General features: G+C 49.3%; 18 non-coding genes and 8 pseudogenes across 18 annotated transcripts; all 26 read right to left on the reverse strand.

Moving 5' to 3' along the window:
* Window positions 1–429: 429 nt before the first annotated feature.
* Window positions 430–548, reverse strand: LOC139270128 (5S ribosomal RNA). The gene has a single exon (XR_011594475.1). It is a non-coding gene; the product is annotated as a 5S ribosomal RNA (ribosomal RNA).
* An 856-nt stretch (window positions 549–1,404) lies between these two features.
* LOC139270130 (5S ribosomal RNA) lies at window positions 1,405–1,523 on the reverse strand. The gene has a single exon (XR_011594477.1). It is a non-coding gene; the product is annotated as a 5S ribosomal RNA (ribosomal RNA).
* An 870-nt stretch (window positions 1,524–2,393) lies between these two features.
* LOC139269800 (5S ribosomal RNA) lies at window positions 2,394–2,512 on the reverse strand. The gene has a single exon (XR_011594339.1). It is a non-coding gene; the product is annotated as a 5S ribosomal RNA (ribosomal RNA).
* Window positions 2,513–3,382: 870 nt separating this feature from the next.
* Window positions 3,383–3,501, reverse strand: LOC139270131 (5S ribosomal RNA). The gene has a single exon (XR_011594478.1). It is a non-coding gene; the product is annotated as a 5S ribosomal RNA (ribosomal RNA).
* An 870-nt stretch (window positions 3,502–4,371) lies between these two features.
* Window positions 4,372–4,490, reverse strand: LOC139270132 (5S ribosomal RNA). The gene has a single exon (XR_011594479.1). It is a non-coding gene; the product is annotated as a 5S ribosomal RNA (ribosomal RNA).
* Window positions 4,491–5,360: 870 nt separating this feature from the next.
* Window positions 5,361–5,479, reverse strand: LOC139269523 (5S ribosomal RNA; annotated as a pseudogene).
* Window positions 5,480–6,335: 856 nt separating this feature from the next.
* LOC139270133 (5S ribosomal RNA) lies at window positions 6,336–6,454 on the reverse strand. The gene has a single exon (XR_011594480.1). It is a non-coding gene; the product is annotated as a 5S ribosomal RNA (ribosomal RNA).
* Window positions 6,455–7,324: 870 nt separating this feature from the next.
* LOC139270494 (5S ribosomal RNA) lies at window positions 7,325–7,443 on the reverse strand. The gene has a single exon (XR_011594836.1). It is a non-coding gene; the product is annotated as a 5S ribosomal RNA (ribosomal RNA).
* Window positions 7,444–8,313: 870 nt separating this feature from the next.
* LOC139270134 (5S ribosomal RNA) lies at window positions 8,314–8,432 on the reverse strand. Its single transcript, XR_011594481.1, has one exon. It is a non-coding gene; the product is annotated as a 5S ribosomal RNA (ribosomal RNA).
* Window positions 8,433–9,302: 870 nt separating this feature from the next.
* On the reverse strand, window positions 9,303–9,420 carry LOC139269655 (5S ribosomal RNA; annotated as a pseudogene).
* Window positions 9,421–10,290: 870 nt separating this feature from the next.
* LOC139270136 (5S ribosomal RNA) lies at window positions 10,291–10,409 on the reverse strand. The gene has a single exon (XR_011594483.1). It is a non-coding gene; the product is annotated as a 5S ribosomal RNA (ribosomal RNA).
* Window positions 10,410–11,279: 870 nt separating this feature from the next.
* On the reverse strand, window positions 11,280–11,398 carry LOC139269619 (5S ribosomal RNA; annotated as a pseudogene).
* Window positions 11,399–12,268: 870 nt separating this feature from the next.
* On the reverse strand, window positions 12,269–12,387 carry LOC139270137 (5S ribosomal RNA). The gene has a single exon (XR_011594484.1). It is a non-coding gene; the product is annotated as a 5S ribosomal RNA (ribosomal RNA).
* Window positions 12,388–13,257: 870 nt separating this feature from the next.
* On the reverse strand, window positions 13,258–13,376 carry LOC139269501 (5S ribosomal RNA; annotated as a pseudogene).
* An 870-nt stretch (window positions 13,377–14,246) lies between these two features.
* LOC139270138 (5S ribosomal RNA) lies at window positions 14,247–14,365 on the reverse strand. The gene has a single exon (XR_011594485.1). It is a non-coding gene; the product is annotated as a 5S ribosomal RNA (ribosomal RNA).
* Window positions 14,366–15,235: 870 nt separating this feature from the next.
* LOC139270139 (5S ribosomal RNA) lies at window positions 15,236–15,354 on the reverse strand. The gene has a single exon (XR_011594486.1). It is a non-coding gene; the product is annotated as a 5S ribosomal RNA (ribosomal RNA).
* An 870-nt stretch (window positions 15,355–16,224) lies between these two features.
* LOC139269620 (5S ribosomal RNA) lies at window positions 16,225–16,343 on the reverse strand (annotated as a pseudogene).
* An 870-nt stretch (window positions 16,344–17,213) lies between these two features.
* Window positions 17,214–17,332, reverse strand: LOC139270140 (5S ribosomal RNA). Its single transcript, XR_011594487.1, has one exon. It is a non-coding gene; the product is annotated as a 5S ribosomal RNA (ribosomal RNA).
* An 870-nt stretch (window positions 17,333–18,202) lies between these two features.
* LOC139269504 (5S ribosomal RNA) lies at window positions 18,203–18,321 on the reverse strand (annotated as a pseudogene).
* Window positions 18,322–19,191: 870 nt separating this feature from the next.
* LOC139270142 (5S ribosomal RNA) lies at window positions 19,192–19,310 on the reverse strand. Its single transcript, XR_011594489.1, has one exon. It is a non-coding gene; the product is annotated as a 5S ribosomal RNA (ribosomal RNA).
* Window positions 19,311–20,166: 856 nt separating this feature from the next.
* Window positions 20,167–20,285, reverse strand: LOC139270207 (5S ribosomal RNA). The gene has a single exon (XR_011594554.1). It is a non-coding gene; the product is annotated as a 5S ribosomal RNA (ribosomal RNA).
* An 870-nt stretch (window positions 20,286–21,155) lies between these two features.
* LOC139270143 (5S ribosomal RNA) lies at window positions 21,156–21,274 on the reverse strand. Its single transcript, XR_011594490.1, has one exon. It is a non-coding gene; the product is annotated as a 5S ribosomal RNA (ribosomal RNA).
* An 856-nt stretch (window positions 21,275–22,130) lies between these two features.
* LOC139269307 (5S ribosomal RNA) lies at window positions 22,131–22,249 on the reverse strand. The gene has a single exon (XR_011594190.1). It is a non-coding gene; the product is annotated as a 5S ribosomal RNA (ribosomal RNA).
* Window positions 22,250–23,119: 870 nt separating this feature from the next.
* On the reverse strand, window positions 23,120–23,238 carry LOC139269308 (5S ribosomal RNA). Its single transcript, XR_011594191.1, has one exon. It is a non-coding gene; the product is annotated as a 5S ribosomal RNA (ribosomal RNA).
* An 870-nt stretch (window positions 23,239–24,108) lies between these two features.
* LOC139269465 (5S ribosomal RNA) lies at window positions 24,109–24,227 on the reverse strand (annotated as a pseudogene).
* An 860-nt stretch (window positions 24,228–25,087) lies between these two features.
* On the reverse strand, window positions 25,088–25,207 carry LOC139269790 (5S ribosomal RNA; annotated as a pseudogene).
* Between the last annotated feature and the right edge of the window lie 52 nt (window positions 25,208–25,259).

Here is a 25,259-nt window from a genome sequence, read left to right on the forward strand (position 1 = left end):
GAACCCCATGTGGCAAGTGGCGCCTGCTACTCGGCATTCTGATTTGCAACACTCCTCACATGAACACACATGCATTCCAGCAGCATGCTAGTTGGCTTTACATTTTTCCTGCATTGAATTGCAGCTCTTCCTGCACGATTCTTTGTTCTCTTGCTGTTTGTCCCTCTCAGGTTTCTATGCACCTTGTCTCTCCTCTCTGTTGCTGCGTCCTGGTGTGCCTGCGCCAGCGTGTATTTTTTTGCCAACTTATTTTGTTGTTCTGCGTTCTTTCGTCCCTTGCGTCGACCCCCTTGCATTTGTGTAGCAGCAGGAAAATGTGCAGGAAAGAAATGGTGAAAGCAAAGTGAGAGAGAGAGCAGCAAAAAGGTTGTTGATGGATCAACGGCACTGTGTGTGCAGAAGCATGAGCAGCCTGTGGTTGGCAGCAAAAGCCTACTGCACCTGGTATTCCCAGGCAGTCTCCCATCCAAGTACTAACCAGGCCTCAGTCTGCTTGGTTTCCGAGATCAGACGGGATCGGGCGTTTTCAGACTAGTGTGGCCGTAGGCATCGATGTCATGGCTTTCTCTTTACTTAAACGGACATAAGGCTGTTCTTCACTCCTTTTTCTCCTTCCATGCATTCATCCAAGGAATCAGCACTCAAGATTCATTTCAACATTTTCCTTCCGCCACACCCACCTCTTGCTGCTCTGACTCCCACACAAGCAAACGACAAGCCCTACCCTTCATTGCCTTGCCTCAAGCTTCAAAACTGCCTGACTTTCACCATTCCCTCACTCACCCACAATTCACTCACTCATTCACCCCCCAATCTCACGCTCGCCAACCTCGAAATCTCTCATCCCCTCAAATCGCTCTCCCCCAAATCTCCCCATCCCCAAATCTCTCCTCCCCCAAAAAAGCTTCCACCGCCCCCAAAACACCAGGATTGTTTCATTTCCAATCCCACCAATTATTAAGCCAGATCGCTGTTGTAGCCACATTTCGGAACCCCATGTGGCAAGTGGCGCCTGCTACTCGGCATTCTGATTTGCAACACTCCTCACATGAACACACATGCATTCCAGCAGCATGCTAGTTGGCTTTACATTTTTCCTGCATTGAATTGCAGCTCTTCCTGCACGATTCTTTGTTCTCTTGCTGTTTGTCCCTCTCAGGTTTCTAGGCACCTTGTCTCTCCTCTCTGTTGCTGTGTCCTGGTGTGCCTGCGCCAGCATGTTTTTTTTTGCCAACTTATTTTGTTGTTCTGCGTTCTTTCGTCCCTTGCGTCGACCCCCTTGCATTTGTGTAGCAGCAGGAGAATGTGCAGGAAAGAAATGGTGAAAGCAAAGTGAAAGAGAGAGCAGCAAAAAGGTTGTTGATGGATGTGCAGAAGCATGAGCAGCCTGTGGATGGCAGCAAAAGCCTACTGCACCTGGTATTCCCAGGCAGTCTCCCATCCAAGTACTAACCAGGCCTCAGTCTGCTTGGTTTCCGAGATCAGACGGGATCGGGCGTTTTCAGACTAGTGTGGCCGTAGGCATCGATGTCATGGCTTTCTCTTTACTTAAACGGACATAAGGCTGTTCTTCACTCCTTTTTCTCCTTCCATGCATTCATCCAAGGAATCAGCACTCAAGATTCATTTCACCATTTTCCTTCCGCCACACCCACCTCTTGCTGCTCTGACTCCCACACAAGCAAACGACAAGCCCTACCCTTCATTGCCTTGCCTCAAGCTTCAAAACTGCCTGACTTTCACCATTCCCTCACTCACCCACAAATCACTCACTCATTCACCCCCCAATCTCACGCTCGCCAATCTCGAAATCTCTCATCCCCTCAAATCGCTCTCCCCAAAATCTCCCCATCCCCAAATCTCTCCTCCCCCAAAAAAGCTTCCACCGCCCCCAAAACACCAGGATTGTTTCATTTCCAATCCTACCAATTATTAAGCCAGATCGCTGTTGTAGCCACATTTCGGAACCCCATGTGGCAAGTGGCGCCTGCTACTCGGCATTCTGATTTGCAACACTCCTCACATGAACACACATGCATTCCAGCAGCATGCTAGTTGGCTTTACATTTTTCCTGCATTGAATTGCAGCTCTTCCTGCACGATTCTTTGTTCTCTTGCTGTTTGTCCCTCTCAGGTTTCTATGCACCTTGTCTCTCCTCTCTGTTGCTGCGTCCTGGTGTGCCTGCGCCAGCGTGTATTTTTTTGCCAACTTATTTTGTTGTTCTGCGTTCTTTCGTCCCTTGCGTCGACCCCCTTGCATTTGTGTAGCAGCAGGAGAATGTGCAGGAAAGAAATGGTGAAAGCAAAGTGAAAGAGAGAGCAGCAAAAAGGTTGTTGATGGATCAACGGCACTGTGTGTGCAGAAGCATGAGCAGCCTGTGGATGGCAGCAAAAGCCTACTGCACCTGGTATTCCCAGGCAGTCTCCCATCCAAGTACTAACCAGGCCTCAGTCTGCTTGGCTTCCGAGATCAGACGAGATCGGGCGTTTTCAGACTAGTGTGGCCGTAGGCATCGATGTCATGGCTTTCTCTTTACTTAAACGGACATAAGGCTGTTCTTCACTCCTTTTTCTCCTTCCATGCATTCATCCAAGGAATCAGCACTCAAGATTCATTTCACCATTTTCCTTCCGCCACACCCACCTCTTGCTGCTCTGACTCCCACACAAGCAAACGACAAGCCCTACCCTTCATTGCCTTGCCTCAAGCTTCAAAACTGCCTGACTTTCACCATTCCCTCACTCACCCACAAATCACTCACTCATTCACCCCCCAATCTCACGCTCGCCAATCTCGAAATCTCTCATCCCCTCAAATCGCTCTCCCCCAAATCTCCCCATCCCCAAATCTCTCCTCCCCCAAAAAAGCTTCCACCGCCCCCAAAACACCAGGATTGTTTCATTTCCAATCCTACCAATTATTAAGCCAGATCGCTGTTGTAGCCACATTTCGGAACCCCATGTGGCAAGTGGCGCCTGCTACTCGGCATTCTGATTTGCAACACTCCTCACATGAACACACATGCATTCCAGCAGCATGCTAGTTGGCTTTACATTTTTCCTGCATTGAATTGCAGCTCTTCCTGCACGATTCTTTGTTCTCTTGCTGTTTGTCCCTCTCAGGTTTCTATGCACCTTGTCTCTCCTCTCTGTTGCTGCGTCCTGGTGTGCCTGCGCCAGCGTGTATTTTTTTGCCAACTTATTTTGTTGTTCTGCGTTCTTTCGTCCCTTGCGTCGACCCCCTTGCATTTGTGTAGCAGCAGGAAAATGTGCAGGAAAGAAATGGTGAAAGCAAAGTGAGAGAGAGAGCAGCAAAAAGGTTGTTGATGGATCAACGGCACTGTGTGTGCAGAAGCATGAGCAGCCTGTGGTTGGCAGCAAAAGCCTACTGCACCTGGTATTCCCAGGCAGTCTCCCATCCAAGTACTAACCAGGCCTCAGTCTGCTTGGTTTCCGAGATCAGACGGGATCGGGCGTTTTCAGACTAGTGTGGCCGTAGGCATCGATGTCATGGCTTTCTCTTTACTTAAACGGACATAAGGCTGTTCTTCACTCCTTTTTCTCCTTCCATGCATTCATCCAAGGAATCAGCACTCAAGATTCATTTCAACATTTTCCTTCCGCCACACCCACCTCTTGCTGCTCTGACTCCCACACAAGCAAACGACAAGCCCTACCCTTCATTGCCTTGCCTCAAGCTTCAAAACTGCCTGACTTTCACCATTCCCTCACTCACCCACAAATCACTCACTCATTCACCCCCCAATCTCACGCTCGCCAACCTCGAAATCTCTCATCCCCTCAAATCGCTCTCCCCCAAATCTCCCCATCCCCAAATCTCTCCTCCCCCAAAAAAGCTTCCACCGCCCCCAAAACACCAGGATTGTTTCATTTCCAATCCCACCAATTATTAAGCCAGATCGCTGTTGTAGCCACATTTCGGAACCCCATGTGGCAAGTGGCGCCTGCTACTCGGCATTCTGATTTGCAACACTCCTCACATGAACACACATGCATTCCAGCAGCATGCTAGTTGGCTTTACATTTTTCCTGCATTGAATTGCAGCTCTTCCTGCACGATTCTTTGTTCTCTTGCTGTTTGTCCCTCTCAGGTTTCTATGCACCTTGTCTCTCCTCTCTGTTGCTGCGTCCTGGTGTGCCTGCGCCAGCGTGTATTTTTTTGCCAACTTATTTTGTTGTTCTGCGTTCTTTCGTCCCTTGCGTCGACCCCCTTGCATTTGTGTAGCAGCAGGAAAATGTGCAGGAAAGAAATGGTGAAAGCAAAGTGAGAGAGAGAGCAGCAAAAAGGTTGTTGATGGATCAACGGCACTGTGTGTGCAGAAGCATGAGCAGCCTGTGGATGGCAGCAAAAGCCTACTGCACCTGGTATTCCCAGGCAGTCTCCCATCCAAGTACTAACCAGGCCTCAGTCTGCTTGGTTTCCGAGATCAGACGGGATCGGGCGTTTTCAGACTAGTGTGGCCGTAGGCATCGATGTCATGGCTTTCTCTTTACTTAAACGGACATAAGGCTGTTCTTCACTCCTTTTTCTCCTTCCATGCATTCATCCAAGGAATCAGCACTCAAGATTCATTTCAACATTTTCCTTCCGCCACACCCACCTCTTGCTGCTCTGACTCCCACACAAGCAAACGACAAGCCCTACCCTTCATTGCCTTGCCTCAAGCTTCAAAACTGCCTGACTTTCACCATTCCCTCACTCACCCACAAATCACTCACTCATTCACCCCCCAATCTCACGCTCGCCAACCTCGAAATCTCTCATCCCCTCAAATCGCTCTCCCCCAAATCTCCCCATCCCCAAATCTCTCCTCCCCCAAAAAAGCTTCCACCGCCCCCAAAACACCAGGATTGTTTCATTTCCAATCCCACCAATTATTAAGCCAGATCGCTGTTGTAGCCACATTTCGGAACCCCATGTGGCAAGTGGCGCCTGCTACTCGGCATTCTGATTTGCAACACTCCTCACATGAACACACATGCATTCCAGCAGCATGCTAGTTGGCTTTACATTTTTCCTGCATTGAATTGCAGCTCTTCCTGCACGATTCTTTGTTCTCTTGCTGTTTGTCCCTCTCAGGTTTCTATGCACCTTGTCTCTCCTCTCTGTTGCTGCGTCCTGGTGTGCCTGCGCCAGCGTGTATTTTTTTGCCAACTTATTTTGTTGTTCTGCGTTCTTTCGTCCCTTGCGTCGACCCCCTTGCATTTGTGTAGCAGCAGGAAAATGTGCAGGAAAGAAATGGTGAAAGCAAAGTGAGAGAGAGAGCAGCAAAAAGGTTGTTGATGGATCAACGGCACTGTGTGTGCAGAAGCATGAGCAGCCTGTGGTTGGCAGCAAAAGCCTACTGCATCTGGTATTCCCAGGCAGTCTCCCATCCAAGTACTAACCAGGCCTCAGTCTGCTTGGTTTCCGAGATCAGACGGGATCGGGCGTTTTCAGACTAGTGTGGCCGTAGACGTCGATGTCATGGCTTTCTCTTTACTTAAACGGACATAAGGCTGTTCTTCACTCCTTTTTCTCCTTCCATGCATTCATCCAAGGAATCAGCACTCAAGATTCATTTCAACATTTTCCTTCCGCCACACCCACCTCTTGCTGCTCTGACTCCCACACAAGCAAACGACAAGCCCTACCCTTCATTGCCTTGCCTCAAGCTTCAAAACTGCCTGACTTTCACCATTCCCTCACTCACCCACAAATCACTCACTCATTCACCCCCCAATCTCACGCTCGCCAACCTCGAAATCTCTCATCCCCTCAAATCGCTCTCCCCCAAATCTCCCCATCCCCAAATCTCTCCTCCCCCAAAAAAGCTTCCACCGCCCCCAAAACACCAGGATTGTTTCATTTCCAATCCCACCAATTATTAAGCCAGATCGCTGTTGTCGCCACATTTCGGAACCCCATGTGGCAAGTGGCGCCTGCTACTCGGCATTCTGATTTGCAACACTCCTCACATGAACACACATGCATTCCAGCAGCATGCTAGTTGGCTTTACATTTTTCCTGCATTGAATTGCAGCTCTTCCTGCACGATTCTTTGTTCTCTTGCTGTTTGTCCCTCTCAGGTTTCTATGCACCTTGTCTCTCCTCTCTGTTGCTGTGTCCTGGTGTGCCTGCGCCAGCATGTTTTTTTTTGCCAACTTATTTTGTTGTTCTGCGTTCTTTCGTCCCTTGCGTCGACCCCCTTGCATTTGTGTAGCAGCAGGAGAATGTGCAGGAAAGAAATGGTGAAAGCAAAGTGAAAGAGAGAGCAGCAAAAAGGTTGTTGATGGATGTGGAGAAGCATGAGCAGCCTGTGGATGGCAGCAAAAGCCTACTGCACCTGGTATTCCCAGGCAGTCTCCCATCCAAGTACTAACCAGGCCTCAGTCTGCTTGGTTTCCGAGATCAGACGGGATCGGGCGTTTTCAGACTAGTGTGGCCGTAGGCATCGATGTCATGGCTTTCTCTTTACTTAAACGGACATAAGGCTGTTCTTCACTCCTTTTTCTCCTTCCATGCATTCATCCAAGGAATCAGCACTCAAGATTCATTTCACCATTTTCCTTCCGCCACACCCACCTCTTGCTGCTCTGACTCCCACACAAGCAAACGACAAGCCCTACCCTTCATTGCCTTGCCTCAAGCTTCAAAACTGCCTGACTTTCACCATTCCCTCACTCACCCACAAATCACTCACTCATTCACCCCCCAATCTCACGCTCGCCAATCTCGAAATCTCTCATCCCCTCAAATCGCTCTCCCCCAAATCTCCCCATCCCCAAATCTCTCCTCCCCCAAAAAAGCTTCCACCGCCCCCAAAACACCAGGATTGTTTCATTTCCAATCCTACCAATTATTAAGCCAGATCGCTGTTGTAGCCACATTTCGGAACCCCATGTGGCAAGTGGCGCCTGCTACTCGGCATTCTGATTTGCAACACTCCTCACATGAACACACATGCATTCCAGCAGCATGCTAGTTGGCTTTACATTTTTCCTGCATTGAATTGCAGCTCTTCCTGCACGATTCTTTGTTCTCTTGCTGTTTGTCCCTCTCAGGTTTCTATGCACCTTGTCTCTCCTCTCTGTTGCTGCGTCCTGGTGTGCCTGCGCCAGCGTGTATTTTTTTGCCAACTTATTTTGTTGTTCTGCGTTCTTTCGTCCCTTGCGTCGACCCCCTTGCATTTGTGTAGCAGCAGGAGAATGTGCAGGAAAGAAATGGTGAAAGCAAAGTGAAAGAGAGAGCAGCAAAAAGGTTGTTGATGGATCAACGGCACTGTGTGTGCAGAAGCATGAGCAGCCTGTGGATGGCAGCAAAAGCCTACTGCACCTGGTATTCCCAGGCAGTCTCCCATCCAAGTACTAACCAGGCCTCAGTCTGCTTAGTTTCCGAGATCAGACGAGATCGGGCGTTTTCAGACTAGTGTGGCCGTAGGCATCGATGTCATGGCTTTCTCTTTACTTAAACGGACATAAGGCTGTTCTTCACTCCTTTTTCTCCTTCCATGCATTCATCCAAGGAATCAGCACTCAAGATTCATTTCAACATTTTCCTTCCGCCACACCCACCTCTTGCTGCTCTGACTCCCACACAAGCAAACGACAAGCCCTACCCTTCATTGCCTTGCCTCAAGCTTCAAAACTGCCTGACTTTCACCATTCCCTCACTCACCCACAAATCACTCACTCATTCACCCCCCAATCTCACGCTCGCCAACCTCGAAATCTCTCATCCCCTCAAATCGCTCTCCCCCAAATCTCCCCATCCCCAAATCTCTCCTCCCCCAAAAAAGCTTCCACCGCCCCCAAAACACCAGGATTGTTTCATTTCCAATCCCACCAATTATTAAGCCAGATCGCTGTTGTAGCCACATTTCGGAACCCCATGTGGCAAGTGGCGCCTGCTACTCGGCATTCTGATTTGCAACACTCCTCACATGAACACACATGCATTCCAGCAGCATGCTAGTTGGCTTTACATTTTTCCTGCATTGAATTGCAGCTCTTCCTGCACGATTCTTTGTTCTCTTGCTGTTTGTCCCTCTCAGGTTTCTATGCACCTTGTCTCTCCTCTCTGTTGCTGCGTCCTGGTGTGCCTGCGCCAGCGTGTATTTTTTTGCCAACTTATTTTGTTGTTCTGCGTTCTTTCGTCCCTTGCGTCGACCCCCTTGCATTTGTGTAGCAGCAGGAACATGTGCAGGAAAGAAATGGTGAAAGCAAAGTGAGAGAGAGAGCAGCAAAAAGGTTGTTGATGGATCAACGGCACTGTGTGTGCAGAAGCATGAGCAGCCTGTGGATGGCAGCAAAAGCCTACTGCACCTGGTATTCCCAGGCAGTCTCCCATCCAAGTACTAACCAGGCCTCAGTCTGCTTGGTTTCCGAGATCAGACGGGATCGGGCGTTTTCAGACTAGTGTGGCCGTAGGCATCGATGTCATGGCTTTCTCTTTACTTAAACGGACATAAGGCTGTTCTTCACTCCTTTTTCTCCTTCCATGCATTCATCCAAGGAATCAGCACTCAAGATTCATTTCAACATTTTCCTTCCGCCACACCCACCTCTTGCTGCTCTGACTCCCACACAAGCAAACGACAAGCCCTACCCTTCATTGCCTTGCCTCAAGCTTCAAAACTGCCTGACTTTCACCATTCCCTCACTCACCCACAAATCACTCACTCATTCACCCCCCAATCTCACGCTCGCCAACCTCGAAATCTCTCATCCCCTCAAATCGCTCTCCCCCAAATCTCCCCATCCCCAAATCTCTCCTCCCCCAAAAAAGCTTCCACCGCCCCCAAAACACCAGGATTGTTTCATTTCCAATCCCACCAATTATTAAGCCAGATCGCTGTTGTAGCCACATTTCGGAACCCCATGTGGCAAGTGGCGCCTGCTACTCGGCATTCTGATTTGCAACACTCCTCACATGAACACACATGCATTCCAGCAGCATGCTAGTTGGCTTTACATTTTTCCTGCATTGAATTGCAGCTCTTCCTGCACGATTCTTTGTTCTCTTGCTGTTTGTCCCTCTCAGGTTTCTATGCACCTTGTCTCTCCTCTCTGTTGCTGCGTCCTGGTGTGCCTGCGCCAGCGTGTATTTTTTTGCCAACTTATTTTGTTGTTCTGCGTTCTTTCGTCCCTTGCGTCGACCCCCTTGCATTTGTGTAGCAGCAGGAAAATGTGCAGGAAAGAAATGGTGAAAGCAAAGTGAGAGAGAGAGCAGCAAAAAGGTTGTTGATGGATCAACGGCACTGTGTGTGCAGAAGCATGAGCAGCCTGTGGTTGGCAGCAAAAGCCTACTGCATCTGGTATTCCCAGGCAGTCTCCCATCCAAGTACTAACCAGGCCTCAGTCTGCTTGGTTTCCGAGATCAGACGGGATCGGGCGTTTTCAGACTAGTGTGGCGTAGGCGTCGATGTCATGGCTTTCTCTTTACTTAAACGGACATAAGGCTGTTCTTCACTCCTTTTTCTCCTTCCATGCATTCATCCAAGGAATCAGCACTCAAGATTCATTTCAACATTTTCCTTCCGCCACACCCACCTCTTGCTGCTCTGACTCCCACACAAGCAAACGACAAGCCCTACCCTTCATTGCCTTGCCTCAAGCTTCAAAACTGCCTGACTTTCACCATTCCCTCACTCACCCACAAATCACTCACTCATTCACCCCCCAATCTCACGCTCGCCAACCTCGAAATCTCTCATCCCCTCAAATCGCTCTCCCCCAAATCTCCCCATCCCCAAATCTCTCCTCCCCCAAAAAAGCTTCCACCGCCCCCAAAACACCAGGATTGTTTCATTTCCAATCCCACCAATTATTAAGCCAGATCGCTGTTGTAGCCACATTTCGGAACCCCATGTGGCAAGTGGCGCCTGCTACTCGGCATTCTGATTTGCAACACTCCTCACATGAACACACATGCATTCCAGCAGCATGCTAGTTGGCTTTACATTTTTCCTGCATTGAATTGCAGCTCTTCCTGCACGATTCTTTGTTCTCTTGCTGTTTGTCCCTCTCAGGTTTCTATGCACCTTGTCTCTCCTCTCTGTTGCTGTGTCCTGGTGTGCCTGCGCCAGCATGTTTTTTTTTGCCAACTTATTTTGTTGTTCTGCGTTCTTTCGTCCCTTGCGTCGACCCCCTTGCATTTGTGTAGCAGCAGGAGAATGTGCAGGAAAGAAATGGTGAAAGCAAAGTGAAAGAGAGAGCAGCAAAAAGGTTGTTGATGGATCAACGGCACTGTGTGTGCAGAAGCATGAGCAGCCTGTGGATGGCAGCAAAAGCCTACTGCACCTGGTATTCCCAGGCAGTCTCCCATCCAAGTACTAACCAGGCCTCAGTCTGCTTGGTTTCCGAGATCAGACGGGATCGGGCGTTTTCAGACTAGTGTGGCCGTAGGCATCGATGTCATGGCTTTCTCTTTACTTAAACGGACATAAGGCTGTTCTTCACTCCTTTTTCTCCTTCCATGCATTCATCCAAGGAATCAGCACTCAAGATTCATTTCACCATTTTCCTTCCGCCACACCCACCTCTTGCTGCTCTGACTCCCACACAAGCAAACGACAAGCCCTACCCTTCATTGCCTTGCCTCAAGCTTCAAAACTGCCTGACTTTCACCATTCCCTCACTCACCCACAAATCACTCACTCATTCACCCCCCAATCTCACGCTCACCAACCTCGAAATCTCTCATCCCCTCAAATCACTCTCCCCCAAATCTCCCCATCCCCAAATCTCTCCTCCCCCAAAAAAGCTTCCACCGCCCCCAAAACACCAGGATTGTTTCATTTCCAATCCCACCAATTATTAAGCCAGATCGCTGTTGTAGCCACATTTCGGAACCCCATGTGGCAAGTGGCGCCTGCTACTCGGCATTCTGATTTGCAACACTCCTCACATGAACACACATGCATTCCAGCAGCATGCTAGTTGGCTTTACATTTTTCCTGCATTGAATTGCAGCTCTTCCTGCATGATTCTTTGTTCTCTTGCTGTTTGTCCCTCTCAGGTTTCTATGCACCTTGTCTCTCCTCTCTGTTGCTGCGTCCTGGTGTGCCTGCGCCAGCGTGTATTTTTTTGCCAACTTATTTTGTTGTTCTGCGTTCTTTCGTCCCTTGCGTCGACCCCCTTGCATTTGTGTAGCAGCAGGAGAATGTGCAGGAAAGAAATGGTGAAAGCAAAGTGAAAGAGAGAGCAGCAAAAAGGTTGTTGATGGATCAACGGCACTGTGTGTGCAGAAGCATGAGCAGCCTGTGGATGGCAGCAAAAGCCTACTGCACCTGGTATTCCCAGGCAGTCTCCCATCCAAGTACTCACCAGGCCTGACTCTGCTTAGTTTCCGAGATCAGACGAGATCGGGCGTTTTCAGACTAGTGTGGCCGTAGACATCGATGTCATGGCTTTCTCTTTACTTAAACGGACATAAGGCTGTTCTTCACTCCTTTTTCTCCTTCCATGCATTCATCCAAGGAATCAGCACTCAAGATTCATTTCACCATTTTCCTTCCGCCACACCCACCTCTTGCTGCTCTGACTCCCACACAAGCAAACGACAAGCCCTACCCTTCATTGCCTTGCCTCAAGCTTCAAAACTGCCTGACTTTCACCATTCCCTCACTCACCCACAAATCACTCACTCATTCACCCCCCAATCTCACGCTCGCCAACCTCGAAATCTCTCATCCCCTCAAATCGCTCTCCCCCAAATCTCCCCATCCCCAAATCTCTCCTCCCCCAAAAAAGCTTCCACCGCCCCCAAAACACCAGGATTGTTTCATTTCCAATCCCACCAATTATTAAGCCAGATCGCTGTTGTAGCCACATTTCGGAACCCCATGTGGCAAGTGGCACCTGCTACTCGGCATTCTGATTTGCAACACTCCTCACATGAACACACATGCATTCCAGCAGCATGCTAGTTGGCTTTACATTTTTCCTGCATTGAATTGCAGCTCTTCCTGCACGATTCTTTGTTCTCTTGCTGTTTGTCCCTCTCAGGTTTCTATGCACCTTGTCTCTCCTCTCTGTTGCTGCGTCCTGGTGTGACTGCGCCAGCGTGTATTTTTTTGCCAACTTATTTTGTTGTTCTGCGTTCTTTCGTCCCTTGCGTCGACCCCCTTGCATTTGTGTAGCAGCAGGAAAATGTGCAGGAAAGAAATGGTGAAAGCAAAGTGAGAGAGAGAGCAGCAAAAAGGTTGTTGATGGATCAACGGCACTGTGTGTGCAGAAGCATGAGCAGCCTGTGGATGGCAGCAAAAGCCTACTGCACCTGGTATTCCCAGGCAGTCTCCCATCCAAGTACTAACCAGGCCTCAGTCTGCTTGGTTTCCGAGATCAGACGGGATCGGGCGTTTTCAGACTAGTGTGGCCGTAGGCATCGATGTCATGGCTTTCTCTTTACTTAAACGGACATAAGGCTGTTCTTCACTCCTTTTTCTCCTTCCATGCATTCATCCAAGGAATCAGCACTCAAGATTCATTTCAACATTTTCCTTCCGCCACACCCACCTCTTGCTGCTCTGACTCCCACACAAGCAAACGACAAGCCCTACCCTTCATTGCCTTGCCTCAAGCTTCAAAACTGCCTGACTTTCACCATTCCCTCACTCACCCACAAATCACTCACTCATTCACCCCCCAATCTCACGCTCGCCAACCTCAAAATCTCTCATCCCCTCAAATCGCTCTCCCCCAAATCTCCCCATCCCCAAATCTCTCCTCCCCCAAAAAAGCTTCCACCGCCCCCAAAACACCAGGATTGTTTCATTTCCAATCCCACCAATTATTAAGCCAGATCGCTGTTGTAGCCACATTTCGGAACCCCATGTGGCAAGTGGCGCCTGCTACTCGGCATTCTGATTTGCAACACTCCTCACATGAACACACATGCATTCCAGCAGCATGCTAGTTGGCTTTACATTTTTCCTGCATTGAATTGCAGCTCTTCCTGCACGATTCTTTGTTCTCTTGCTGTTTGTCCCTCTCAGGTTTCTATGCACCTTGTCTCTCCTCTCTGTTGCTGCGTCCTGGTGTGCCTGCGCCAGCGTGTATTTTTTTGCCAACTTATTTTGTTGTTCTGCGTTCTTTCGTCCCTTGCGTCGACCCCCTTGCATTTGTGTAGCAGCAGGAAAATGTGCAGGAAAGAAATGGTGAAAGCAAAGTGAAAGAGAGAGCAGCAAAAAGGTTGTTGATGGATCAACGGCACTGTGTGTGCAGAAGCATGAGCAGCCTGTGGTTGGCAGCAAAAGCCTACTGCATCTGGTATTCCCAGGCAGTCTCCCATCCAAGTACTAACCAGGCCTCAGTCTGCTTGGTTTCCGAGATCAGACGGGATCGGGCGTTTTCAGACAAGTGTGGCCGTAGGCGTCGATGTCATGGCTTTCTCTTTACTTAAACGGACATAAGGCTGTTCTTCACTCCTTTTTCTCCTTCCATGCATTCATCCAAGGAATCAGCACTCAAGATTCATTTCAACATTTTCCTTCCGCCACACCCACCTCTTGCTGCTCTGACTCCCACACAAGCAAACGACAAGCCCTACCCTTCATTGCCTTGCCTCAAGCTTCAAAACTGCCTGACTTTCACCATTCCCTCACTCAACCACAAATCACTCACTCATTCACCCCCCAATCTCACGCTCGCCAACCTCGAAATCTCTCATCCCCTCAAATCGCTCTCCCCCAAATCTCCCCATCCCCAAATCTCTCCTCCCCCAAAAAAGCTTCCACCGCCCCCAAAACACCAGGATTGTTTCATTTCCAATCCCACCAATTATTAAGCCAGATCGCTGTTGTAGCCACATTTCGGAACCCCATGTGGCAAGTGGCGCCTGCTACTCGGCATTCTGATTTGCAACACTCCTCACATGAACACACATGCATTCCAGCAGCATGCTAGTTGGCTTTACATTTTTCCTGCATTGAATTGCAGCTCTTCCTGCACGATTCTTTGTTCTCTTGCTGTTTGTCCCTCTCAGGTTTCTAGGCACCTTGTCTCTCCTCTCTGTTGCTGTGTCCTGGTGTGCCTGCGCCAGCATGTTTTTTTTTGCCAACTTATTTTGTTGTTCTGCGTTCTTTCGTCCCTTGCGTCGACCCCCTTGCATTTGTGTAGCAGCAGGAGAATGTGCAGGAAAGAAATGGTGAAAGCAAAGTGAAAGAGAGAGCAGCAAAAAGGTTGTTGATGGATCAACGGCACTGTGTGTGCAGAAGCATGAGCAGCCTGTGGATGGCAGCAAAAGCCTACTGCACCTGGTATTCCCAGGCAGTCTCCCATCCAAGTACTAACCAGGCCTCAGTCTGCTTGGTTTCCGAGATCAGACGGGATCGGGCGTTTTCAGACTAGTGTGGCCGTAGGCATCGATGTCATGGCTTTCTCTTTACTTAAACGGACATAAGGCTGTTCTTCACTCCTTTTTCTCCTTCCATGCATTCATCCAAGGAATCAGCACTCAAGATTCATTTCAACATTTTCCTTCCGCCACACCCACCTCTTGCTGCTCTGACTCCCACACAAGCAAACGACAAGCCCTACCCTTCATTGCCTTGCCTCAAGCTTCAAAACTGCCTGACTTTCACCATTCCCTCACTCACCCACAAATCACTCACTCATTCACCCCCCAATCTCACGCTCGCCAACCTCGAAATCTCTCATCCCCTCAAATCACTCTCCCCCAAATCTCCCCATCCCCAAATCTCTCCTCCCCCAAAAAAGCTTCCACCGCCCCCAAAACACCAGGATTGTTTCATTTCCAATCCCACCAATTATTAAGCCAGATCGCTGTTGTAGCCACATTTCGGAACCCCATGTGGCAAGTGGCGCCTGCTACTCGGCATTCTGATTTGCAACACTCCTCACATGAACACACATGCATTCCAGCAGCATGCTAGTTGGCTTTACATTTTTCCTGCATTGAATTGCAGCTCTTCCTGCACGATTCTTTGTTCTCTTGCTGTTTGTCCCTCTCAGGTTTCTAGGCACCTTGTCTCTCCTCTCTGTTGCTGTGTCCTGGTGTGCCTGCGCCAGCATGTTTTTTTTTGCCAACTTATTTTGTTGTTCTGCGTTCTTTCGTCCCTTGCGTCGACCCCCTTGCATTTGTGTAGCAGCAGGAGAATGTGCAGGAAAGAAATGGTGAAAGCAAAGTGAAAGAGAGAGCAGCAAAAAGGTTGTTGATGGATCAACGGCACTGTGTGTGCAGAAGCATGAGCAGCCTGTGGATGGCAGCAAAAGCCTACTGCACCTGGTATTCCCAGGCAGTCTCCCATCCAAGTACTAACCAGGCCTCAGTCTGCTTGGTTTCCGAGATCAGACGGGATCGGGCGTTTTCAGACTAGTGTGGCCGTAGGCATCGATGTCATGGCTTTCTCTTTACTTAAACGGACATAAGGCTGTTCTTCACTCCTTTTTCTCCTTCCATGCATTCATCCAAGGAATCAGCACTCAAGATTCATTTCACCATTTTCCTTCCGCCACACCCACCTCTTGCTGCTCTGACTCCCACACAAGCAAACGACAAGCCCTACCCTTCATTGCCTTGCCTCAAGCTTCAAAACTGCCTGACTTTCACCATTCCCTCACTCACCCACAAATCACTCACTCATTCACCCCCCAATCTCACGCTCACCAACCTCGAAATCTCTCATCCCCTCAAATCACTCTCCCCCAAATCTCCCCATCCCCAAATCTCTCCTCCCCCAAAAAAGCTTCCACCGCCCCCAAAACACCAGGATTGTTTCATTTCCAATCCCACCAATTATTAAGCCAGATCGCTGTTGTAGCCACATTTCGGAACCCCATGTGGCAAGTGGCGCCTGCTACTCGGCATTCTGATTTGCAACACTCCTCACATGAACACACATGCATTCCAGCAGCATGCTAGTTGGCTTTACATTTTTCCTGCATTGAATTGCAGCTCTTCCTGCATGATTCTTTGTTCTCTTGCTGTTTGTCCCTCTCAGGTTTCTATGCACCTTGTCTCTCCTCTCTGTTGCTGCGTCCTGGTGTGCCTGCGCCAGCGTGTATTTTTTTGCCAACTTATTTTGTTGTTCTGCGTTCTTTCGTCCCTTGCGTCGACCCCCTTGCATTTGTGTAGCAGCAGGAGAATGTGCAGGAAAGAAATGGTGAAAGCAAAGTGAAAGAGAGAGCAGCAAAAAGGTTGTTGATGGATCAACGGCACTGTGTGTGCAGAAGCATGAGCAGCCTGTGGATGGCAGCAAAAGCCTACTGCACCTGGTATTCCCAGGCAGTCTCCCATCCAAGTACTCACCAGGCCTGACTCTGCTTAGTTTCCGAGATCAGACGAGATCGGGCGTTTTCAGACTAGTGTGGCCGTAGACATCGATGTCATGGCTTTCTCTTTACTTAAACGGACATAAGGCTGTTCTTCACTCCTTTTTCTCCTTCCATGCATTCATCCAAGGAATCAGCACTCAAGATTCATTTCACCATTTTCCTTCCGCCACACCCACCTCTTGCTGCTCTGACTCCCACACAAGCAAACGACAAGCCCTACCCTTCATTGCCTTGCCTCAAGCTTCAAAACTGCCTGACTTTCACCATTCCCTCACTCACCCACAAATCACTCACTCATTCACCCCCCAATCTCACGCTCGCCAACCTCGAAATCTCTCATCCCCTCAAATCGCTCTCCCCCAAATCTCCCCATCCCCAAATCTCTCCTCCCCCAAAAAAGCTTCCACCGCCCCCAAAACACCAGGATTGTTTCATTTCCAATCCCACCAATTATTAAGCCAGATCGCTGTTGTAGCCACATTTCGGAACCCCATGTGGCAAGTGGCACCTGCTACTCGGCATTCTGATTTGCAACACTCCTCACATGAACACACATGCATTCCAGCAGCATGCTAGTTGGCTTTACATTTTTCCTGCATTGAATTGCAGCTCTTCCTGCACGATTCTTTGTTCTCTTGCTGTTTGTCCCTCTCAGGTTTCTATGCACCTTGTCTCTCCTCTCTGTTGCTGCGTCCTGGTGTGACTGCGCCAGCGTGTATTTTTTTGCCAACTTATTTTGTTGTTCTGCGTTCTTTCGTCCCTTGCGTCGACCCCCTTGCATTTGTGTAGCAGCAGGAAAATGTGCAGGAAAGAAATGGTGAAAGCAAAGTGAGAGAGAGAGCAGCAAAAAGGTTGTTGATGGATCAACGGCACTGTGTGTGCAGAAGCATGAGCAGCCTGTGGATGGCAGCAAAAGCCTACTGCACCTGGTATTCCCAGGCAGTCTCCCATCCAAGTACTAACCAGGCCTCAGTCTGCTTGGTTTCCGAGATCAGACGGGATCGGGCGTTTTCAGACTAGTGTGGCCGTAGGCATCGATGTCATGGCTTTCTCTTTACTTAAACGGACATAAGGCTGTTCTTCACTCCTTTTTCTCCTTCCATGCATTCATCCAAGGAATCAGCACTCAAGATTCATTTCAACATTTTCCTTCCGCCACACCCACCTCTTGCTGCTCTGACTCCCACACAAGCAAACGACAAGCCCTACCCTTCATTGCCTTGCCTCAAGCTTCAAAACTGCCTGACTTTCACCATTCCCTCACTCACCCACAAATCACTCACTCATTCACCCCCCAATCTCACGCTCGCCAACCTCAAAATCTCTCATCCCCTCAAATCGCTCTCCCCCAAATCTCCCCATCCCCAAATCTCTCCTCCCCCAAAAAAGCTTCCACCGCCCCCAAAACACCAGGATTGTTTCATTTCCAATCCCACCAATTATTAAGCCAGATCGCTGTTGTAGCCACATTTCGGAACCCCATGTGGCAAGTGGCGCCTGCTACTCGGCATTCTGATTTGCAACACTCCTCACATGAACACACATGCATTCCAGCAGCATGCTAGTTGGCTTTACATTTTTCCTGCATTGAATTGCAGCTCTTCCTGCACGATTCTTTGTTCTCTTGCTGTTTGTCCCTCTCAGGTTTCTATGCACCTTGTCTCTCCTCTCTGTTGCTGCGTCCTGGTGTGCCTGCGCCAGCGTGTATTTTTTTGCCAACTTATTTTGTTGTTCTGCGTTCTTTCGTCCCTTGCGTCGACCCCCTTGCATTTGTGTAGCAGCAGGAAAATGTGCAGGAAAGAAATGGTGAAAGCAAAGTGAAAGAGAGAGCAGCAAAAAGGTTGTTGATGGATCAACGGCACTGTGTGTGCAGAAGCATGAGCAGCCTGTGGTTGGCAGCAAAAGCCTACTGCATCTGGTATTCCCAGGCAGTCTCCCATCCAAGTACTAACCAGGCCTCAGTCTGCTTGGTTTCCGAGATCAGACGGGATCGGGCGTTTTCAGACAAGTGTGGCCGTAGGCGTCGATGTCATGGCTTTCTCTTTACTTAAACGGACATAAGGCTGTTCTTCACTCCTTTTTCTCCTTCCATGCATTCATCCAAGGAATCAGCACTCAAGATTCATTTCAACATTTTCCTTCCGCCACACCCACCTCTTGCTGCTCTGACTCCCACACAAGCAAACGACAAGCCCTACCCTTCATTGCCTTGCCTCAAGCTTCAAAACTGCCTGACTTTCACCATTCCCTCACTCAACCACAAATCACTCACTCATTCACCCCCCAATCTCACGCTCGCCAACCTCGAAATCTCTCATCCCCTCAAATCGCTCTCCCCCAAATCTCCCCATCCCCAAATCTCTCCTCCCCCAAAAAAGCTTCCACCGCCCCCAAAACACCAGGATTGTTTCATTTCCAATCCCACCAATTATTAAGCCAGATCGCTGTTGTAGCCACATTTCGGAACCCCATGTGGCAAGTGGCGCCTGCTACTCGGCATTCTGATTTGCAACACTCCTCACATGAACACACATGCATTCCAGCAGCATGCTAGTTGGCTTTACATTTTTCCTGCATTGAATTGCAGCTCTTCCTGCACGATTCTTTGTTCTCTTGCTGTTTGTCCCTCTCAGGTTTCTAGGCACCTTGTCTCTCCTCTCTGTTGCTGTGTCCTGGTGTGCCTGCGCCAGCATGTTTTTTTTTGCCAACTTATTTTGTTGTTCTGCGTTCTTTCGTCCCTTGCGTCGACCCCCTTGCATTTGTGTAGCAGCAGGAGAATGTGCAGGAAAGAAATGGTGAAAGCAAAGTGAAAGAGAGAGCAGCAAAAAGGTTGTTGATGGATCAACGGCACTGTGTGTGCAGAAGCATGAGCAGCCTGTGGATGGCAGCAAAAGCCTACTGCACCTGGTATTCCCAGGCAGTCTCCCATCCAAGTACTAACCAGGCCTCAGTCTGCTTGGTTTCCGAGATCAGACGGGATCGGGCGTTTTCAGACTAGTGTGGCCGTAGGCATCGATGTCATGGCTTTCTCTTTACTTAAACGGACATAAGGCTGTTCTTCACTCCTTTTTCTCCTTCCATGCATTCATCCAAGGAATCAGCACTCAAGATTCATTTCAACATTTTCCTTCCGCCACACCCACCTCTTGCTGCTCTGACTCCCACACAAGCAAACGACAAGCCCTACCCTTCATTGCCTTGCCTCAAGCTTCAAAACTGCCTGACTTTCACCATTCCCTCACTCACCCACAAATCACTCACTCATTCACCCCCCAATCTCACGCTCGCCAACCTCGAAATCTCTCATCCCCTCAAATCACTCTCCCCCAAATCTCCCCATCCCCAAATCTCTCCTCCCCCAAAAAAGCTTCCACCGCCCCCAAAACACCAGGATTGTTTCATTTCCAATCCCACCAATTATTAAGCCAGATCGCTGTTGTAGCCACATTTCGGAACCCCATGTGGCAAGTGGCGCCTGCTACTCGGCATTCTGATTTGCAACACTCCTCACATGAACACACATGCATTCCAGCAGCATGCTAGTTGGCTTTACATTTTTCCTGCATTGAATTGCAGCTCTTCCTGCACGATTCTTTGTTCTCTTGCTGTTTGTCCCTCTCAGGTTTCTAGGCACCTTGTCTCTCCTCTCTGTTGCTGTGTCCTGGTGTGCCTGCGCCAGCATGTTTTTTTTTGCCAACTTATTTTGTTGTTCTGCGTTCTTTCGTCCCTTGCGTCGACCCCCTTGCATTTGTGTAGCAGCAGGAGAATGTGCAGGAAAGAAATGGTGAAAGCAAAGTGAAAGAGAGAGCAGCAAAAAGGTTGTTGATGGATGTGCAGAAGCATGAGCAGCCTGTGGATGGCAGCAAAAGCCTACTGCACCTGGTATTCCCAGGCAGTCTCCCATCCAAGTACTAACCAGGCCTGACTCTGCTTAGCTTCCGAGATCAGACGGGATCGGGCGTTTTCAGACTAGTGTGGCCGTAGGCATCGATGTCATGGCTTTCTCTTTACTTAAACGGACATAAGGCTGTTCTTCACTCCTTATTCTCCTTCCATGCATTCATCCAAGGAATCAGCACTCAAGATTCATTTCAACATTTTCCTTCCGCCACACCCACCTCTTGCTGCTCTGACTCCCACACAAGCAAACGACAAGCCCTACCCTTCATTGCCTTGCCTCAAGCTTCAAAACTGCCTGACTTTCACCATTCCCTCACTCAACCACAAATCACTCACTCATTCACCCCCCAATCTCACGCTCGCCAACCTCGAAATCTCTCATCCCCTCAAATCGCTCTCCCCCAAATCTCCCCATCCCCAAATCTCTCCTCCCCCAAAAAAGCTTCCACCGCCCCCAAAACACCAGGATTGTTTCATTTCCAATCCCACCAATTATTAAGCCAGATCGCTGTTGTAGCCACATTTCGGAACCCCATGTGGCAAGTGGCGCCTGCTACTCGGCATTCTGATTTGCAACACTCCTCACATGAACACACATGCATTCCAGCAGCATGCTAGTTGGCTTTACATTTTTCCTGCATTGAATTGCAGCTCTTCCTGCACGATTCTTTGTTCTCTTGCTGTTTGTCCCTCTCAGGTTTCTAGGCACCTTGTCTCTCCTCTCTGTTGCTGTGTCCTGGTGTGCCTGCGCCAGCATGTTTTTTTTTGCCAACTTATTTTGTTGTTCTGCGTTCTTTCGTCCCTTGCGTCGACCCCCTTGCATTTGTGTAGCAGCAGGAGAATGTGCAGGAAAGAAATGGTGAAAGCAAAGTGAAAGAGAGAGCAGCAAAAAGGTTGTTGATGGATCAACGGCACTGTGTGTGCAGAAGCATGAGCAGCCTGTGGATGGCAGCAAAAGCCTACTGCACCTGGTATTCCCAGGCAGTCTCCCATCCAAGTACTAACCAGGCCTCAGTCTGCTTGGTTTCCGAGATCAGACGGGATCGGGCGTTTTCAGACTAGTGTGGCCGTAGGCATCGATGTCATGGCTTTCTCTTTACTTAAACGGACATAAGGCTGTTCTTCACTCCTTTTTCTCCTTCCATGCATTCATCCAAGGAATCAGCACTCAAGATTCATTTCAACATTTTCCTTCCGCCACACCCACCTCTTGCTGCTCTGACTCCCACACAAGCAAACGACAAGCCCTACCCTTCATTGCCTTGCCTCAAGCTTCAAAACTGCCTGACTTTCACCATTCCCTCACTCACCCACAAATCACTCACTCATTCACCCCCCAATCTCACGCTCGCCAACCTCGAAATCTCTCATCCCCTCAAATCACTCTCCCCCAAATCTCCCCATCCCCAAATCTCTCCTCCCCCAAAAAAGCTTCCACCGCCCCCAAAACACCAGGATTGTTTCATTTCCAATCCCACCAATTATTAAGCCAGATCGCTGTTGTAGCCACATTTCGGAACCCCATGTGGCAAGTGGCGCCTGCTACTCGGCATTCTGATTTGCAACACTCCTCACATGAACACACATGCATTCCAGCAGCATGCTAGTTGGCTTTACATTTTTCCTGCATTGAATTGCAGCTCTTCCTGCACGATTCTTTGTTCTCTTGCTGTTTGTCCCTCTCAGGTTTCTAGGCACCTTGTCTCTCCTCTCTGTTGCTGTGTCCTGGTGTGCCTGCGCCAGCATGTTTTTTTTTGCCAACTTATTTTGTTGTTCTGCGTTCTTTCGTCCCTTGCGTCGACCCCCTTGCATTTGTGTAGCAGCAGGAGAATGTGCAGGAAAGAAATGGTGAAAGCAAAGTGAAAGAGAGAGCAGCAAAAAGGTTGTTGATGGATGTGCAGAAGCATGAGCAGCCTGTGGATGGCAGCAAAAGCCTACTGCACCTGGTATTCCCAGGCAGTCTCCCATCCAAGTACTAACCAGGCCTGACTCTGCTTAGCTTCCGAGATCAGACGGGATCGCGCGTTTTCAGACTAGTGTGGCCGTAGGCATCGATGTCATGGCTTTCTCTTTACTTAAACGGACATAAGGCTGTTCTTCACTCCTTATTCTCCTTCCATGCATTCATCCAAGGAATCAGCACTCAAGATTCATTTCACCATTTTCCTTCCGCCACACCCACCTCTTGCTGCTCTGACTCCCACACAAGCAAACGACAAGCCCTACCCTTCATTGCCTTGCCTCAAGCTTCAAAACTGCCTGACTTTCACCATTCCCTCACTCACCCACAAATCACTCACTCATTCACCCCCCAATCTCACGCTCGCCAATCTCGAAATCTCTCATCCCCTCAAATCGCTCTCCCCCAAATCTCCCCATCCCCAAATCTCTCCTCCCCCAAAAAAGCTTCCACCGCCCCCAAAACACCAGGATTGTTTCATTTCCAATCCTACCAATTATTAAGCCAGATCGCTGTTGTAGCCACATTTCGGAACCCCATGTGGCAAGTGGCGCCTGCTACTCGGCATTCTGATTTGCAACACTCCTCACATGAACACACATGCATTCCAGCAGCATGCTAGTTGGCTTTACATTTTTCCTGCATTGAATTGCAGCTCTTCCTGCACGATTCTTTGTTCTCTTGCTGTTTGTCCCTCTCAGGTTTCTATGCACCTTGTCTCTCCTCTCTGTTGCTGCGTCCTGGTGTGCCTGCGCCAGCGTGTATTTTTTTGCCAACTTATTTTGTTGTTCTGCGTTCTTTCGTCCCTTGCGTCGACCCCCTTGCATTTGTGTAGCAGCAGGAAAATGTGCAGGAAAGAAATGGTGAAAGCAAAGTGAGAGAGAGAGCAGCAAAAAGGTTGTTGATGGATCAACGGCACTGTGTGTGCAGAAGCATGAGCAGCCTGTGGATGGCAGCAAAAGCCTACTGCACCTGGTATTCCCAGGCAGTCTCCCATCCAAGTACTAACCAGGCCTCAGTCTGCTTGGTTTCCGAGATCAGACGGGATCGGGCGTTTTCAGACAAGTGTGGCCGTAGACATCGATGTCATGGCTTTCTCTTTACTTAAACGGACATAAGGCTGTTCTTCACTCCTTTTTCTCCTTCCATGCATTCATCCAAGGAATCAGCACTCAAGATTCATTTCAACATTTTCCTTCCGCCACACCCACCTCTTGCTGCTCTGACTCCCACACAAGCAAACGACAAGCCCTACCCTTCATTGCCTTGCCTCAAGCTTCAAAACTGCCTGACTTTCACCATTCCCTCACTCACCCACAAATCACTCACTCATTCACCCCCCAATCTCACGCTCGCCAACCTCGAAATCTCTCATCCCCTCAAATCGCTCTCCCCCAAATCTCCCCATCCCCAAATCTCTCCTCCCCCAAAAAAGCTTCCACCGCCCCCAAAACACCAGGATTGTTTCATTTCCAATCCCACCAATTATTAAGCCAGATCGCTGTTGTAGCCACATTTCGGAACCCCATGTGGAAAGTGGCGCCTGCTACTCGGCATTCTGATTTGCAACACTCCTCACATGAACACACATGCATTCCAGCAGCATGCTAGTTGGCTTTACATTTTTCCTGCATTGAATTGCAGCTCTTCCTGCACGATTCTTTGTTCTCTTGCTGTTTGTCCCTCTCAGGTTTCTATGCACCTTGTCTCTATTCTCTGTTGCTGCGTCCTGGTGTGCCTGCGCCAGCGTGTATTTTTTTGCCAACTTATTTTGTTGTTCTGCGTTCTTTCGTCCCTTGCGTCGACCCCCTTGCATTTGTGTAGCAGCAGGAAAATGTGCAGGAAAGAAATGGTGAAAGCAAAGTGAGAGAGAGAGCAGCAAAAAGGTTGTTGATGGATCAACGGCACTGTGTGTGCAGAAGCATGAGCAGCCTGTGGTTGGCAGCAAAAGCCTACTGCATCTGGTATTCCCAGGCAGTCTCCCATCCAAGTACTAACCAGGCCTCAGTCTGCTTGGTTTCCGAGATCAGACGGGATCGGGCGTTTTCAGACTAGTGTGGCCGTAGGCGTCGATGTCATGGCTTTCTCTTTACTTAAACGGACATAAGGCTGTTCTTCACTCCTTTTTCTCCTTCCATGCATTCATCCAAGGAATCAGCACTCAAGATTCATTTCACCATTTTCCTTCCGCCACACCCACCTCTTGCTGCTCTGACTCCCACACAAGCAAACGACAAGCCCTACCCTTCATTGCCTTGCCTCAAGCTTCAAAACTGCCTGACTTTCACCATTCCCTCACTCACCCACAAATCACTCACTCATTCACCCCCCAATCTCACGCTCGCCAACCTCGAAATCTCTCATCCCCTCAAATCGCTCTCCCCCAAATCTCCCCATCCCCAAATCTCTCCTCCCCCAAAAAAGCTTCCACCGCCCCCAAAACACCAGGATTGTTTCATTTCCAATCCCACCAATTATTAAGCCAGATCGCTGTTGTAGCCACATTTCGGAACCCCATGTGGCAAGTGGCGCCTGCTACTCGGCATTCTGATTTGCAACACTCCTCACATGAACACACATGCATTCCAGCAGCATGCTAGTTGGCTTTACATTTTTCCTGCATTGAATTGCAGCTCTTCCTGCACGATTCTTTGTTCTCTTGCTGTTTGTCCCTCTCAGGTTTCTATGCACCTTGTCTCTCCTCTCTGTTGCTGCGTCCTGGTGTGCCTGCGCCAGCGTGTATTTTTTTGCCAACTTATTTTGTTGTTCTGCGTTCTTTCGTCCCTTGCGTCGACCCCCTTGCATTTGTGTAGCAGCAGGAGAACGTGCAGGAAAGAAATGGTGAAAGCAAAGTGAAAGAGAGAGCAGCAAAAAGGTTGTTGATGGATCAACGGCACTGTGTGTGCAGAAGCATGAGCAGCCTGTGGATGGCAGCAAAAGCCTGGTATTCCCAGGCAGTCTCCCATCCAAGTACTAACCAGGCCTCAGTCTGCTTGGTTTCCGAGATCAGACGAGATCGGGCGTTTTCAGACTAGTGTGGCCGTAGGCATCGATGTCATGGCTTTCTCTTTACTTAAACGGACATAAGGCTGTTCTTCAC

This window comes from Pristiophorus japonicus, chromosome 8 (assembly GCF_044704955.1).
Source record: "Pristiophorus japonicus isolate sPriJap1 chromosome 8, sPriJap1.hap1, whole genome shotgun sequence".
Taxonomy (NCBI): domain Eukaryota; kingdom Metazoa; phylum Chordata; class Chondrichthyes; family Pristiophoridae; genus Pristiophorus; species Pristiophorus japonicus.